This window comes from Kogia breviceps, chromosome 18 (assembly GCF_026419965.1).
Source record: "Kogia breviceps isolate mKogBre1 chromosome 18, mKogBre1 haplotype 1, whole genome shotgun sequence".
Taxonomy (NCBI): domain Eukaryota; kingdom Metazoa; phylum Chordata; class Mammalia; order Artiodactyla; family Physeteridae; genus Kogia; species Kogia breviceps.
In genome coordinates, this window is record NC_081327.1 from 40,652,513 (window position 1) to 40,669,900 (window position 17,388).

The window sequence follows — 17,388 nt, forward strand, 5'->3', positions numbered from 1 at the left end:
AAGGGAGGGAGGTAAGATGGGGTGGCAGAGAGAGCTGAGAGTAGGCACGAGGACGGCAGTGTCACTCAGGAGTCCTGCCTGCCAGCCTGTGCCCTTGATGGCCACAGAGACCGCCGGATCCCACATTACAGGCCAGGAGGAGACACCGGGGGAGGAGCAGCTGTGGAAAATGGGCTTGAGAAGAGGCTCCAATGCATGCACTTACAGTTTACCCCTAGTTGGTTCTGTTTAACTTAAGTGCTTAGAATGGCCCGTTAGCATCCCACCCATACCACGCAGACCTCAGAGTAGTGAGAGCCTGGCGTGTGCTGGCTGCACTCTGGAAGCACTGAGTGACCCCCTGGCTGTGACCCTCTGGCTGCAGGTCTGGGCAGCCACCCAGCTTGACGCTACCTGCACCACCCCCACTGCTAGACAGAAGGTGCACAGGGTATCTCACCGGCCTTCCTGGTAGAGATTTGGAAAGAACATTTCCAGAACAGAGGTCAGCATCAATGCGAAAACAGTCTATGCAGTTTCAACCAGATTTGCTTTAAGAAGCAGGTCCCACAGGAGGCCTAAGCGGCTTGATCCTCATCTCTCCCTCAGCTCTCTTCCCCCTGGTCCTGGGCCACCATCCGTCTTGTTCCCTCCCTGCCCTTGGCACTGCTCTTGCTCCGAGCCCTTTGTTGTCCCCTCCTCCCTGGCCCACCCATTAGGAGCTGGACCTTGCCCTGCCTCCTCTCTCTTCTCTTGGTTGATCTCTCATGGGTCACCTGTTCCCAGGTGATAGCCAGCCCAGGTGTCTCTCCTGACCTCCGACCCCATGAATTTAATTGACAGCTCTCTATCTTCCCCTAAAAGTTTATCATTTGTCTTCCTCTACTTCCCCAACACCAGCTCTGTCTCCTCAGTGGTCCTAGGCCCCTGGACCTCCTCCATACCCCCCTCCTCTCACCAGCCCACGGTTCTGCCTCCCTAACCCCTTGCATCCATTCCCATGGCTACGCCCAGTTCAGGCTTCACCCTCTCCCACCTAGACGCTGTGACAGCCATCACCTGGTCCCCCTGCAGCTGGCCTCCCTCCTCTCATCCACATGGCAGTTGGTGGCATCTGTCTAAACTACACATTGGACCACATTGCTTCCCTGCTAAACTCTTCAGTGGCCCTTGCTGACCCCAGGAAGATGCACCTGGCAGGGAAGGACAGGAAAGGGGGGGGCGAAGCCCAGCAGCCTGATTGCTCTGCGTCCCCGTCTACTTCTGAAGTCCCGGGGACTCCAACCTGCGCAGTTTCCCCCGAAGCCCTTCTAGCCCTCTGTGCCTTCGCTGAGGCAGCTTCCTTGCAGCCATCATCTGTGCGAAGGGATGAGGCCTCAGCAGAGGTGCTCAGGGTTTGGAAGTCACAGTGATGGTCTCTTCACCAAACCCCAGCCAGTCCCCTCCTCTGTGGCCCCAGGGATAACTAGAGACCTTTGGCCCGGCTCAACAGAGCCATTTCTCTCTTGACATTGGTAGTTTCCACGCATTTATTACATGTTTGCAGTCTGCACACTAGAAAGGTAACCAGCCTCCCATACTTTCAGATCTACCACACTAGACACAGAACTGAGAGAGAGAAGGCTTGAGCAATGTTGGCAAATTCCATACCTCAAAACAAAGGGAGGGAGGGCCTTATGTGTGTGGCCCTATAGGGTGTCTGCAGGACCAGGGACCCTGCCCACATGGTGACACCAGCAGCTATGGAGCTCATCCACCCACTTTGGCCTCCAGTCCTGGGGAACTCAAGTTCTTTTTTCCCCTTGCAGGCACTCAGTATTTTATCCCATCACCTGTATGTTGGGCACAGAGTAGGCAGATAATAGGAACCCCTGATGACTGATTGACAAGCGACAGCTCTGCCCCCTTCAGAGCTGGGGTCCAGCCAGGGTGGCTTCAGCAATCCAGCTCATCTGGGGCCACCTGTGGCCCGCTCAGGACCTCAAACTCATTCCCTCCTTCCCTTCCACACTCTCGCCCTGTGAGGTGGGACTGCGAGCCAGTCCGTGGCAGAGACATGGGGGAGACTAGAAATGAGCCTCAGGAAAGCAGAACTACAAGATCCACTTCTTGGGACAAATGAGCAGTTGTTGCACAGAACACATCGCATAGAATGTGCTCTTGACACTGATGGTGCAGCTACACTGTACAACCACCCCACGCAGATATTGTTGGCTCCATTTACAGATGAGAAAATTGAGACTCAGAAAAGTAAATGACAGTCCCCGAGAAGTGTAGCCTGGTCACCAGACCCCAATTTCTCTTTCCTCTCTGCATTTCTCACCAAAGTTTAATACACATGATATACAAAATATGCAAATGAGCGCTGTCCAGCACCAAGCCCCGCTACCTCCAGGACAAGTTCCCCACCCTGTCCCCCTTGTCTTGCTTGTTCTTCCCCCTCAGTTCCCACCAAAGATCCTCACCCTGTCTTTCCAGTCTCTGAAGCTTACATTTGTCACCCACCCCCACTGAGCCCTTAGTGAAGACCCTAATAATTTTCCTCCCTCCCTGTGGACTGCCGGCCTCATCCAGCTCCTCTTTTGTTTTTCCATCCAGTCACCATCACCTTGGACCCCCAAATCTCCCTACTCCCAGCTTGGTGACCTCCCCAGAAACCGTGAAAACATCTAATTTGCCAATATTGGGGAGGAAGCAGGTTCTTATAATGGTCTTGCTGTCCTGGCTCCTGGACTGAAGTTCCCAACTGTCAGGGGGTCAGAAAATGTGTTTCTGGTTTCCACTTTTATCGTGGTAGTTTGAATTATTTCTCTGGGATGGGTTCGAGACTAGAATTATGAGGTAAACTTTAAAGCTTCTGATACATATTGCCAAACTGCTTTTCTCCCAGGTTGTTTGAGTGCCTGTTTCACAGCATCCTTACTGTGAAATGCACTAGGTTTTAGCGTTAAAAAAATTTTTTTAATAGTTTAATGGGTAATGATATCTGATTACAATTTCCAGGATATTTAAATTGTATTCCTTCATTATTGTGAAGTGCTGCCTCAATCCCTTTCCTACATATTGAAGGAGTTCGAATTTTCTCCATAGATGTGGGTGTGTCAGACATACCCCCTCTGCAGGCATTGAACCACGTGAGGGTGGGTTCAGAATGGGACCAAACTGCTTGCCCCAGATTGCCTACCCCAGAGCTGTGTTTTCAAACTTTTTATCCAAGCAGCAGAACCTTTTCTCAAACAGTCTCACACAGCACTTCTTAATATAAAACATTAATAAGTAGCCTATGAGGGGAGGCCTGGAGCGCCCCCTTCCATCCCCCTCCCCCTTCCAGAAACTCCTCTCACCTGAGGAGGGACCGCGGGGACCTTCTTGTCCTTCTGGCTGAAGAGGGAGCACTCCCTGCGTGAACTCAAGGGCCTGAAAGTAGATGAGCGGTTCCCAGAGGTGTCCGGACCTCCAGTCACCGAGCAGCGCAGTACAAGTGAGCCAGGTACAAAGACCGAGGGGCCACACCTGCGCCGGAGGCACCGCCACACCCTCCACGTCGCCAAGGAGAGGGTGTGGGCCCCGCTGTCCCCACGAAGTTCAGCCAGAGGGGGTGGGAGCTGAGGTTTGTGGGACAGACCTAGACAGGCCTGGGGGGATAGGAGGGTTGACAGGTGCGGAGGACTCCGTGGGTGGGAGGCACGAGGCTTCCACGTGGACGGCTGGACCCTGGCCAGGACGGCGATGTGCAGGGGAGTGGCGGGGAGAGGCAAATTCGGAGCCCCGGCCGCGGGGTAGGGGTTTGATCTGATAGGCGAATCTAGAACAATCGGAGTTCTCCCCAGGAGCTTTGTGTAATCTCAGCCTCACAAGGACACCTGAGGGTGAGGGGAGAGCTGAACCCAGACCCGGAAAGAGGGACAGTGGCTACTGGGACGGGGGTGGGGCACGGGGAGGAAGCCGCTTGGCCGCAGATAAGGAGTAGACAGACCGGCAGAGGAAAGGCTCAGCGGGTAAGCTTCGTGAACCCAATTGAGTCTTCGGAGGGGGGCGTTTGGGAGGGCGCTCGTGTGAGCGGAGACCTTTGGACACGTAGCCACCGGCTCTTCGCATTCCTTGTTGACCCAGTCGGAGGATTGGCGGGCCCAGACACTCACTCCCTAGTAGGGGTTCTTAGGCCCGGCTCACTCTCTGGCCCCGCCCCACCCTTCTAGCCCCGCCCCGGCCTCAGGTGTTGGATCCGCCCCGACTTTCTGGTTGCGCGGCCCCTGGGCCTCAGGCACTACCTGGCCTCGACTCTCTCGGCCCCGCCTCCTGAAACCTGGCCCCAGGCAGCTCTCTGGCCGCGCCCCTGGCCTCAGGCAAAGTCCTGGCTTTTTAGTCCCTCCTTCCAGTCCCAAGTCGCGCCCCGCCCCCGAATTTGCAGCCGAATCCCTGGCTTTTGTCTCGCCCTCTTGGATTTCGGCCCCGGAAGTTCAGTCCGTTCCTCGCGCCACCCTGCGCGGAGCTCGTTGGCTTTACACCTTTTCAGGCCAGTTTTGCTGCCCGGCCCAGAGCTCTCCTACCACCCTCACATCGCAGGCAAGGCAACCGTTACTCCCCAGGGCCCCTCTGGACCAGCTTCTGTCCTGTATATACACTTATTTTGCAAATCACCCAAACTGAGAAGAATCTGAAGTTTGAGTCCCAAGCCCTCTGCCCGCAAGCCAAATATGTTGCAGAGGAGCTGGAAGGAGTGTCTTCTCACTTGGGAAACAGTTGGCGCCCTCCTGATTAGAAATCCATTAGAAAATCTCCAGTGAGACAAGGGTTCTAGTCAGCTGAAAGGTCTTGGGCAAGTCATTTAACTTCGGAGCCTCAGATGCCCCCTCCCCCGTAACACTGGGGTTCCCTACAGGATCTTGGATGGCTTCGGCCAGGACCAAGTGAGCACAGGTACTGGATGTTACCAGATCAGAGCGGGAAGAAGGAAGCCTGAGCCCCTAGGTCCTCGCTCTACATGCTCTACACGAGGGGGCCCTTGTTTTTATGCGGACGCCCTGGCTTATTTCCTCTGAGTTAAGCACTTGGCAGGCATCCCTCCCGACCCATGGCCTGGGGAGTCCAACCTGCCAAGACGTTAGAGAGTGTCCTGTCCCCTGTGCCTGGGACGCCTGCCTCCTCACCCTCAGTAAGCCGCCTTCCCCCTGCTCCTAGACCACAGGCCGGCAAACATCTGAAAGTGGGCACAAAGCAGCCAGCCTGACCTTTGCGGCTCTCAGCTCCCACCGCGCTCTCCCAGGGCAGTGAGGAGCTCACACCTCATCTCTCAATGAGACATTTGCCAAGGAGGGTGTCTTTGTCCTCAGATATTCCCCAAACTATCCCCCATAGGCTGCATAGCCTCTCTCCCCTCCCAAACTCTTCTGAAAAATCCCCTGTGTGTTTTTTCAAAATAAAATTAAATGACAGGAACTAACTATTTAGGGAGGGGCTCCTGAGGGGAAACGGAATCTCTGCAACCTTGAGATTACAGGACTTTTCCTGTTCTCAAAAGAAAAGAAAAACATGTCAGATCATTGATATTCTGAGCCAGACCTTGTTTTGAAATACACTCTCCTCTGTCCTTCAACAAACTACAGCCTTTCTCCCTCTTTGAAAATCACACCACATCAAGTCAGGGATTAGAAATGGGAAAAATTCAATCAGAGCCTCCCTCCGACAGTTATACATCTCAGTACGCTACCAGGCGAGCAGAATCAGCTCCCACTATAACCCAGCTCAGCATCATCATTCAAAACGCACCAGTAGGAAATGGTGAAACAGAAGTACCTTTCATCCCCAGTGAGCAAGGCCTGCAGCACTGCTCTCCCAGCTCTGGAAGCTGGCGGTGTCTGGGGCCAGTGGAGCTGGGGCCTGTTGCTTAAATAGGCAGTGGGAGGGTGTTAGGGCGGGCCTGGGGGGTGGGCATGGCAAGTGGGCCGTTTACCCAGCATAGCAAGGCAATGTCCGCCGAGCCAGCAGTGGTCCTAAACACGCGCCTGCCTGCTTATCCACCATGAGCCTCAAGCCCACAGGCCTCCAGACCACAGACCGTCACCTGGGATGACCCCTGATGGATGTGCAGCTCCAAGTGAGACCACATGCCCAGACGCACGGAGCTTGGTCCAGGTTCCTGGATGCCTCTGCCTGTCCTGAGACACAGCCTGGAGAGCAGAACCAGCTGTGGAGTTGGACGGACCTGCTCCCTAGACCAGTAAGTAGTGGCCTCAAGCAGGGCATCTCACCAAGCCTCAGTTTCTACTTTCTTGAAATGAGGATAATAATACTGACTTTATAGGTCCAGAAATAATGTTTGCAAAGAAGGTTGGTTTGTTTATCCACATGATGATGCTGGAGTCAGGTTACCTTCGACAAGGTTCAAGCCCAGAGAGGTTTGGTAACATACACAAAGTCGCACAGCCCTTCAGCTGAGTCAGGGTCAGACTTCATGCAGGGCTGACACTAAGTTGGGTTGGCAGAAGCCCCTTGAGGTGAGGGTGGGGAGCAACTGCTGGCCTTGGGGAAAGGTCTTGACTGAACTCTGGTGAAGGAGTTACCCCTAGAACCCCAGCACCAAGGTAAGGGAAGAGGCATGGCTGGACAGGCAAGCTGAGCTGGCTAGTCTGTGCATTTGGTTGGGACCTTAGTGGGGGATGCAGACATATCCTAGAATAACCACTAGGAATGGCTGGTGAGAGGTGTTTGTTTCTTTCTACTTGTACAGAGCAGGTCTTGTTTAGGAGCATAACTGATGTGTGGTTAGAATACACATGTGTGGTTAGAATTGCACGTTTTTTCCTGAGGTTTATCTTTACTCTCATGATGTCAGCTCTCTTGTCATTCTAACTTCAAAAGAACCTATCTCCCTTCATTTTGGCTTGCCAGATAATTTATCATTCAAAAATAGAACTAGCAGATGTTTATTTCTTTCCCTGAGAGTCAAACTTGAAAGGCAGAGTGTGTATACTTCAGTTCTAGGCTGAGCTGTTTTTTCATCTCTGGAAACTTTTCTTGTATTATTTCTTTCCACATGTTTTCCTCATCGTATGCCTCATCCCATGCATCTCTCTCTCTCCTATTTTTGGGCTGCGACCCCATTTCCCATTTTCCAGATCAGTTATTTGCACCTTTGTTTGTTTTCTGTGTCTCCATTTCTGGTTGGATGTTTTATTTTATCCTCAACATCACTGATTCCTTTCTTCTGTTGTTTCAGTTAGGCAAACTACTACATCCAGATGTTTTTCCATTCTTTTATAGTCATGGAATTACAGCCATTTTGTTGTTGTTGTTGTTCTGTTCCTGTTAGTACTATTTTGGTCATTTATTTCTTTCAACATAGTTACTACTCAGTTCACCTTATTTGCTCCTGAGGCTTTGCAGATTCCATCATCTAAAAACAGATTAATTGACATTCCTTGAGGGCCTACTGTGTTCAGACACTGCTGCTTAGTATCTAACACTGTGGCGCCTGCTTCCCTTCCAAGGTTAACTCAGGAGAATTCTGCAGTTAGAGCTGCTTTGAGGGAGATTCTGATTAACTGAGATTTATTCCATCTTGTTCTAAAAACAATTCAAGATGACTTAAACTGTGTTCTATGTACAATATAATACGACTTTTTTTTTGAAGCAGTGAGAGAATTAGGGCTAAGGGAAAACAAAGGTGGAAAAAACACGAAGCAGCCAAGCAGAGATGAGAAGATGGAGTGAGTGAAGGGAGAGTCTTGATTCTGACGGTAGCCTCAAATGGGCACAGAGGAGACGTGCTTTATGACTGAAACCTGTCCGGTTGATTTTTGTTGGTGTTGACCCTTTGAGTTCTAACTTGAATGGCTGCAGCACAGAACGGGGGCCACATGGTGCAGCTCACTCTGCAGGCCCCCAGGGTGGGAAACGCTTTTGTGTTTTGTTCCCAATAGGGATGGAATTGAAAGGAAACAAGAGGTGAGATACATTCATGGTGTGGATTGTGGGCAGCTGCCTGTAAACACTGGAACAGTTGCCTCCTGCTCATCTTCCAAAAGTCAGTATTGATTGAGCTCCTAATTAGCTGTGTATTTCCTGTGCTCTGAATCAGATTGTTTCCCTGTTTTGGGGTGGCAGGTATCATCTGGGTGAGAAGAAGGCTTCTTGGGGGGCTCTCTGTTCCCATAGAACACCAGAGTGGCCTCATTTCACACCTCTCAGGAAAGTTTTCCGAGTGACAGATTGATGGGTGTATGGGTGGTTACCAAAAAAGATTCTATTTTATTAGCTGTTTGTCTTGCAAAGTGAAATCTTTTTTTTTTTTTTTTAACTTTATAAAAATGTCATCAGCCTGGGGTTTAAGAACGTGCCCTCTGGCTTTGAGGGAAGATTTGCAGATCCTACAGGTAAAGAGCTGTCATGTCAGTGTCTCACTCAAGCCCTTGAGCGATGAGTTCGGTCGTGGCCGCCAGCCTGAGTCTCTCTTGCAGTGGGGTGGAGGGCACCCAGCGCCAGCTAGGCACCAAATGATGTTGCCAAACCTCATCCTGCTGCCTGAAATGCCTTTTCTTTTTAAATACATCCAGGGAAAATAAAAATTGAGAGATTCATGCACATGAATACTCATGTATAGGTAATTTTGCTTTTCTATTTGAGGAGGAAATAGAAAACATTCCACTTACTCATTTTTTTTAGAGTAAAAACAAGGAAATATATTAAACAATTTAAAAGTATTTGGTTTCCTGGTGGGATGAATTGGGAGATTGGGATTGACATATATACACTAATACATATAAAATAGGTAACTAATAAGAACCTGCTGTATAAAAAAATAAAATTCCAAAATTCCCCCCAAAAAAGTATTTGGTTTCCTGTTGGTGGCACTTAAAGAAGAGAGAAAGACAGAGAGGAGATTGAAAGCAGTGGAGGGAAGGCAGGAGTCAGAGTCCTGTCCCCAGGGACCACCCTGCGCTCTCTGCTCCAGCTCCCTGCTCTCAGCCCCGGCAGCCCCGGCCCCTTCAGTCAGGTGGGAAGGCTCTGTCCTTGGCCTCTTCCTCACCCTCAAACATGTCCTGTCCAGAGCCAGTCCCTCCCAGCTCTGCGGTCCATTTCCAGTCCCTGCTGCCCCCCTTCTCTGGCTGTCATTTCCCCTCAGGCCTCCTCATTTCTTGCCCGCATGGTGGCACAGCCGGTAAGCCTGGGTGTGGCCCCTTCCATCATGCTCCATGTCCAAGCCCGTGATACCCACCACAAGCAGTCTGAGTTCATCCTGCCCTTGTCCAGCATCTCAGATCTCTCTCTGTGCACAGAACAAATCCCCCTACCTTGCCTGGCTTGGGGGCCCTTGGTGATGGGTCCCCCACTCCTCAGCCTCATGTCTGCCTTTTTCTTCCTCCCAGTGATTCATTCTTATGGCCTCAGCCTCTAGCTTTCCTCTCTCCTGGAACATGCCATGCTCTTTCACGCCTCCGTGCCTTTGCACATGCTGTCCCCTGTGTCTGGAACACCCTCCCCAGTCCATCTACCTGGCACCCAGACTCTAAGGCTCAGCTCTGCAGCTCTCAAGCCCCTCCCTTCAACTGCACACCCATCGGGCTTTGTGCTGGCAGCCCAGAGCCCCCCGAGTGCAGAGCATGGAGCCCAGTCCCTGAGAGGCACTCAAGGAACCTTGGTTGAATTAATAAAATGGTTTCTAGCCAGACCAGAAAGTCAGTCACCAAAAGGTTCAGTTCCCTCTGTACATACCAGTTGGCACAGCAGGAGCTGTGAGAAAACTGCTCCTAATCGTTTGAACTAGTGCATCCATTAGGCTGCCTTACATAAAGGGAGATAGGCAAACATGTAGCCTTAAATGTTAACAGACCTGTGTGAACTCACGTGTGTTGGTGGTAGTGCTTGCAGCTGGCTGAGATCACTACCATCATCATCATCATCAACCTTTTGGGGGGCACCCGCTGCATGCCAGAAACTGCACTAAGCTAAGGATGTTGCATGCAGAACCTCTTGTTTAATTCCCTGAACAGCCTGGGAAGGTTTGGGTGTTATTGTTCCCATACTCGCAGAGGGAAACTGAAGCTCGGGGACGGTAAGTGACTTGTCTGAATCACACAGCTAGAGAGTGGCAGAGCCCAGACTCTGTGGGGAAGGCTTATCGATGGCCCCCTCCCGGCTAGCGTTTTGAGCTGCCAGGGCCGCCTAATGCTCAGGAGGCACCCACAGACCAGGGAGGAACACCCCAGGGGTCTGGGAAGGCTTGTAGCCACCACCCTCCCCCCTCTCTGCTGCCACCCTCCTGTCCCAGAGGGACTTGAGGTGGATGCTGCCACTATTTGTCCTTAGCCCCAGAGTGTGGATTGGTCCAAGGGCTGTTGCTCTGGACGGAATGCTGGTGAGGCTTGGAAGGTATGAACCCGCAGGAGCCGGGTAGAGCTGTTGCCGTGGGGCCGGGCAGGTGCTGTGAGGACACGCCGGCCAAGCTCATTGTCTCTCACCTGGTCCTTCAGCCGGGCCCCCACCATCTGTTCTCGCACAGAAGCCAAAGTGATCTTTCTGCATGCAAACCTGAGTGCCTTCCAAGCTTAAACCTCTTTGATTGCCCCCAGAATAAAATCCAGGCCCTGAGCCTAACCACCCTGTCACGTCTCACTCTTTGCCAGTGTTCTCCTCTGCTTGCACCTCCAGAGCCCTTCTGTTTCCTCCATGGTCCTGATCTCTCTCAGTCAGGGTCTTTCCTCACGCTGTCCCCTCATGCTGGAACCCCCCTGCCTCGGCTGGCTGGCTGCTCCTCAGCTTCAGGTCTCAGCTGAAAAGTCTTCCTCAGGGAAGCCTTCCCAATCTCCCCGGCGGTCAGTATGAGGGCCTCCTGCAGGCAGCACCCGGTGCTCACAGCCTAGGGGCTGGGACCTGGCCACCTGTGTACAGACAAAGTCATGGGGACTGATGACCAGGAGGGACAACATACCCCAAATGTGACCCTCAGAGACAGATGCCAAATCTGGTTCCAGGATGTTGGGGCCTCATACTGGGAGGGGGGCTGTCCAAGAGGCGGGCAGTGTCTGGAACATGCAGGGCTGTGGCCACGTGGACCCCAAGCTGAAGCCACAGCTTGGACGTCTGTTCTCAAGGAAGGCAGGTGGAGGGAAAAAAGGGGTCAAGGACAGAACCTTGAGACGTATCCCATTTTTGGCTTGGTGAGGAAAGGGGAGCCAGAAAGAGCACTTGGGAGAAGGCGGAAGAAAGCAGAAAAACAAAGTAACTAAGATATAGCACTGTTTTTATTTAGGTCTCCGATAGTCTTACTTTTTTTCTGTTTCACTTAGAATAGCTGGAACAGGAGGGCCCTACGTGGCAGTCCCTGGGATGAGAAAACCGTGTGTCAAGGCGGCTGCCGAATCCCTCTCTGTTTTTACGTTCCTGACACTACCTCTTTGAGCCCCAAGGAGGCATCCTGGCCTGAGGTGGACCGAGCAGGCATCTCTGAGGCAGATGTGGCCAGCCCTCACCTCGTTCTCCAGAAACCACCAAGAAGTCAGGTATTCACTTTTCTTGACCAGAAATAAATGCATTAGACAAATGTTCTCAGGCAATCTTGAGGGATGTGAACACAAAATCACTCCATAAATTGTTTCCTTTCCTTGGTTCAAAGTTGGTTTTTTTGTTCGCATTAGTTACATTAAAATTAGACAGTAAGTAATGTTCTTGAAATAGAATGTCTGTATTCCCAAGTTTAGAAAGAAAAACCACCTAGGAAAGGAAAACGTGGACGCATGTGAAACGCCATTCCATTGGCCATGGAGGCTTTCACGAGCCTCAGCAGAGAGCCCTGCACTGTGGAGTTTATGGCGGAGCAGCCCGTGTCTGCGGTCGCTTTCCATCCTGTCTCCTCTGCCCGGCTCCAGGTCAAGGAAGCCTTTGACAGCTGTGGCCTGGAGCCCTGGGGGTTTGCCAACCTCTAATTACATTTCTTTTTAAAAATATTGATAAACAGTTCCTCTGTTGATTCAAACATTTTTAAACACTGAGCCTGTAGCTGTTGGCTCAGAAAAAAGAGAACAGATCCCCCAGGCCTCCTTGGGCCGAGGAGCTTCTCCCTGAGCTTCCTCGGGCTCTTGGCCTCTCATTCAAACACTGAAGGAAGAAAACTGTCCCTCTGTGTGTGGGTGGGGGGAGGTCACTTCAGGATTCAAAATCAGGCCTGGCTGGGCTGAAGGGTGAGGCCTGGCTTTGTCCAGGTGGGGACTTCTGGCCTCTCCTACTAGGTGGGCTCCTGCTCTGGGTTCAGGGTGGAGGTGCAGCGGGCAGTGGTGGCGGGTGAGGTGGGAGGGGCTACCATCCAGCTGCTACTGCCCTGTGGCCTGATGCTCCACTGCACGTCTGTTACCACCTCGCTTCATCTATGAGGACTGGTCCCTGGTCTTCACAGGCTATGGACGTAAACAGGACAACAGTGGTGGCCTCCACCTTCCTTCCCCCCAGCACGGCTGCTATGTGGGATGGAGGGGACCCCTTCTAGTTCCATGGGGTCCAGAAGAGCTAAGTGCCATCCATTCCATCTTGCGGACACCCACATACTAGGACCCTCCAGGCCCAGGCTCCCCCAGACGTAGCTGACTGCAATATGGGGGGAGGGTGGTGGTCCCCGTTTCTCCTAGGTGACTCAGAGCCCGGTCAGCTGCTTCTTGCCCAGACTGCCAGGTTCCCTGTCTTCACTGATTAGAGGACTTGGCCAGCTGCCAGGTATTGACATTGCTTCTGTAGTGCCCACGTCCAGAGAGGGGTGCCTGGTGACAAACACAGTCACATCAGTGACACCCATGATACCCCGAAGCCCTCGGCTCCATGGGGCTTACAGTGAGTTCCTGACATCATCACACCTCCCCATTCTACACCATATCAGGGTGGCTACTACTGTCGTTACCATTTTACAGATGAGGAAACTGAGGCCCAGAGAAGTAAAGCGTGCTGCCCAAGATCACAGTGGAGGAGCTGGGATTTGAACCCAGGTCCATGTGATTCTGAAACCAGAGCTCTTCTCAATCAATCCTGTCACAGAGCCTCCTGGTCTCATTTCTTGCCTTTGGCAGGTGGCCTCTGGAAGGGGCCACCCTCAAACAGAAGCATCAGGGGTGATGTGGTCCTGGGTCAAGGGCTTTATGGAGGCACTGGCAGCCATGATGCTTCTTGTCCAGTCTTGCCCAGCTCTGCTTGGGTGTCCCCCTTAGTTGAGGGACCTGTGGGCGTGACCCATTTTGGCTGCAATTTTAAGAGGCAATTATGGATCATCTTGGTGACCATTGGGCCCTTCTGCTACATCCCAGGAAATGGACCTAACCCTGTTACAGGGTAAATCAGATATAATCAGCTGCTAATTCAATGTAGTGGCTCTGTCAACATTTATCAAGATATAGAAGTTGGTCCAGTGAGTTAGACAACAGTGATGGTTGGATTAGACTCAGACAAGAAGAACCAACCAGTACTTTCTGACAGCTTTAAGAAAAAATTAAGTGGAAGAGACAAAGTTTTTCAGTACCATACATTATAGGTACACACAGTCATGTGTCCCAGACATAGATGCGGGCAACTTTCAGACTGGCCACGTGCACACCGGCAGCCTCATCCTGCCATGGTCACATCTTTCAAGTCCTGACAAAAGTGCCTAGACACCTGGGACACTGCCCTGTTCAAAACCGAAGCTGGGAGATCAGCCAGTAAGTGCGGCTGGCCCTTCCTTTCCCTTCTGTGCCTGAGGATCATAAAACTCTCAGCCACTGAGCTCATGGACGTGGAAAACTTCTGACCAGCTCTGAGTGGGAGAGAATTTCTCTTCTAACTGGTGGTTTGGGAGTCACATAGGCCAAATAATAATCAGGTTATTGGGGATTGTGATTGGATCTGTTACTTTCAGATTGGATTGAAATTTTTGTCCCCGCTTCTTTCTCGACTGCCAGCCCAGCTGACCAGCAGAGATCCCAGACCCTTCTCTGCAAACTCATGGAGGTAGTGGCCACTAAGAGCCAACAACGTTCCGCAGACTCCTATCCCAGCCTCCCTTCACTGCACGGGCCTGCCTTCCAGACCTCTTTGCAAAGCTCCGACATGCCCTCACCCACACCAGGGCCAGCTAGTGACCTACCTCTGGTCCATCAAGTCCCTCTTTTGGACTGTTGCTTCTCCAGCTCCTCTCACAATTGGTAAGGTCTGACTCCTATAATGATTTCCTTATGCCATCATGCTTGCATGGTTCTGCCTCCCTGACTGAGCCCTGAGTGATACAGCACCCTCAGTTTGTCTCCCCCATAAAATGGGGGTGATGTGAGATATCCCAGCCAGGGGAAGGGGACTGCATCCATGTGCTAAGGGCTGTGAGCCTGGGATTGATCCTGGCAGGTACATTTGTCATCATCTGAGGGTAAGCTTTAGGCCAGCATCATGACTCAGTCGGGCTTTTCGTCCTGGCACCAGTGGTGGGAGCCCCACAGAGCAGGGTCCACGTGAGGTCAGAAGACACGTTTATGCTGGTGGTGGAAGGCATGGGGCGTTCTTCTAATGGTCTGATTGGTTGTACAGCCTGGTGGGTACCGTGACTGAGAGTTTAAGGCAATGGCTGGTCAGAGCCTTTCCTGCTGGTATCTCAGTCCAGAACGCACCCCCAAGTTGGCACGTCATTCCCCTGGGAAGCCAGTGTGTGCTGAGTTAGGAGGCTTCCAGGAGGTGCTGAGAAGGGCAAGAATGGCTCATTGGGACTGAGGCCCACTCTGTTGACTTGCTGGTGAGGAGGCTTTGTTCCTGGATTGATGAGGAGCTAGTCTTGCCTCTTTTTTTTTTTTTTTAAGACATTTATTTAGCTTTGTTCTTCTTCTTATTGTTATTTTTAAATTTTTTGGTTGCATTAGGTCTTTGTTGCTGCGTGTGGGCTTTCTCTAGTTGCAGCGAGCGGGGGCTACTCTTCATTGTGGTGCGCAGGCCTCTCATTGCGGTGGCCCCTCTTGTTGTGGAGCATGGGCTCCAGGCACGTGGGCTTCAGTAGTTGTGGCGCGTGGGCACAGTAGTTGTGGCTCAAGGACTCTAGAGCACAGGCTCAGTAGCTGTGGCACGTGGGCTTAGGTGCTCCGCGGCATGTGGGATCTTCCCGGACCAGGGATCGAACCCGTGTTGCCTGCATTGGCAGGTGGGTTCTTAACCACTGCGCCACCAGGGAAGCCCCAGGCTTGCCTCTTTGAGGCTGGAGAGGGATTTGTAGCGGCTGCATCAGGGTGCTGCCTCCAGCAGGGTCTTTGCGCCTACAGAACACTCTGCTATCCACGTGGCTCCCTCGTCTGCTTTATTCAGGGCACCCCCTTGGCATAGCCTGTACTACCCCTTATAAAATAACGCCCTTTCCATCACCCTCTGTCCCCTAACCCAGCTCCATTTTTCTTTCCTGAATATCACCACTTCAGACAGTATACATTTCTGTATTGTCTTTCCTCCTCCACTAGGAAGTAAAGCCCACAAAGGCAGTGACTGTGTCTGTCTTGTTCCCTGCCGCTCCTGCAGAACAGCACCCGGCTCACAGCAGACACCAGTGCAAATTTGCTGCAGGTCAGAACTGACCTCGTGTAAAGAAAAGGGTCCTGACCTCACCTTTTCCTCTGTCTTCCTGCCCCTGACCTGAAGGAAGGCTACTTCTTGGTGTCAGGAAGGCTACTTTCATCAATTAGGTACCAAACACGAGTTCTCAACATCTGGGTTGTTTTTTTTTTTTTCAGTCTTTTTTCCTAATCGTTACTCTTTTCCTTTTTTAAAAATAAATTTATTTATTTATTTATTTTTGACTGCATTGGGTCTTCGTTGCTGCGTGCTGGCTTTCTCTAGTTGTGTTGAGTGGGGTCTACTCTGTGTTGCTGTGCGCAGGCTTCTCGTTGCGGTGGCTTCTCTTGTTGCGGAGCACGGGCTCTAGGCACACGGGCTTCAGTAGTTGTGGCTCGCACGCTCTAGAGCGCAGGCTCAGTAGCTGTGGCGCACAGGCTTAGTTGCTCTGTGGCATGTGGAACCTTCCCGGACCAGGGATCGAACCCGTGTCGCCTACATTGGCAGGCAGATTCTTAACCACTGCGCCACCAGGGAAACCCCTAATCATTACTCTTGATCGTGGGATCTGTAACCATTTTGGAAGTGGATTTGGTGTGATTAAATTCTTTCCTGGCTTAATCCTTTATGGAAAACAAAAGTTTTAAATGAAGTGAATTAGGATGGATTTGCTGATGTTTGATCACCTGCAGGATAATTTACCCTGGCTCACTTCAACCCTGAGGCTTGGCCAGCACCCGGAGGGATACACCACTGGATCCTCCTATAACAGAGGAGAGAAGATTCCCCTTTTTACAGAATGCCTGTGACTAAAGGGGCCAAGACCCTCGAGGAGCTGTCAGAAAGCCCGTGAGCTTTATACTGCAGGGAGCACCGGTCCTCCCGGTGAGGCTGTGGTGTGGCTGGGACGAGGGGCAGCATCACACCCCTGGCCTGGTTTCTGCGTTTTCTCCCGGAATCCCCGTGACCATAGCTTAGCAAATGCAAGGGTGGGTGTGCAGTGCTGGTAGACGAGGAGGGTCTGGTGGGAAACCTTTAGTAGCAGGACTGCAGGATGAGTCAGGGTCCCTCAAGGAGCAGGAGGGGAGTCACCTGTGTCCCTGGCCCACCTGTCACTGAGGCTCCAGCCCCCAGAGACTGTTTGTGGCCCAGCCCAGTGCAGAATCAGGGGCTATCATGACGGCCTGAAACACTGTTTCTAAGAATAGAACATAGAAAAGAAAGCTTTCTGCCCAAATTGGAAACGAGAAGGCACTGGTACTTGGCGGGGCCACTCCAGTGACTTGGCGCACTCCGTGGGAGACCTTGTTCTTGGCGACCCCAGAAGTGGGGCAGCCTCTGTAACCCTAGTCACACGTGTCCGGACTTGCCAGGCCCTGTGGGCCAGGCTGGGGTAGACCCTGGCTCTTACCCAGGCATTTGGTAACTCTTGGAAAATGGGATTTTCCTCTTCTGATAATTTGGTTTTTAGCCTATTTATGGAATCTGTAGCTTTTGGTGGAGACCTATTTCTGAGGCACTGTGAGTGGGGACAGCTGGGTTTCTTCCCCCAAGGCAGGTGTTTTGATAAAGGTTTGGGGTCACATCCTTGGGACTCATGGCTACCCTGTAGCTTCTGTCCTACTGGCCAGGACTGCATGGTTCCGAAGACTCTGCTGCCTGCCTGGCCGGCCTTCATGAAAGGAGATGCACAGAATCATTCTATCTGGGAGGCCTGAGGTTCCTCTCCCATCACGAAGAGCCAAGCTACACTCAGAAGAAAATGGTGACTTGGAGTAAAACATGTAGGCTGAAAGCCCTCTTCCTCTTTCAGAAATGTAAGTAAACATGGCCTGGGCCCTGGAGAGATGCCGGCTCAACTGCAGGATGGCA

General features: G+C 51.9%; 1 protein-coding gene and 1 long non-coding RNA gene across 3 annotated transcripts in view; one reads left to right on the top strand and one right to left on the bottom strand.

The window, feature by feature from the left end:
- Nucleotides 1-17,388, bottom strand: part of SMPD3 (sphingomyelin phosphodiesterase 3) — an 83,029-nt gene that overhangs the window by 24,352 nt on the left and 41,289 nt on the right. Inside the window, exon 1 of one of the 2 annotated variants that reach the window (XM_067019754.1) lies at nt 5,776-5,844. The exons of the other annotated variant lie outside the window; for it this stretch is intronic. The gene's annotated coding sequence lies outside the window, so the exon portion shown is untranslated. Of the gene's footprint in view, nt 1-5,775; nt 5,845-17,388 lie in introns of those variants that run through there. 2 annotated transcript variants of the gene reach the window in all.
- The window catches only part of LOC136793083 (uncharacterized), a 50,499-nt gene continuing 36,430 nt past the window's right edge, over nt 3,320-17,388 (top strand). Inside the window, exons 1-2 of the long non-coding RNA XR_010837841.1 lie at nt 3,320-3,469; nt 6,007-6,199. This is a non-coding gene — a long non-coding RNA (uncharacterized lncRNA). The remainder of the gene's footprint in view (nt 3,470-6,006; nt 6,200-17,388) is intronic.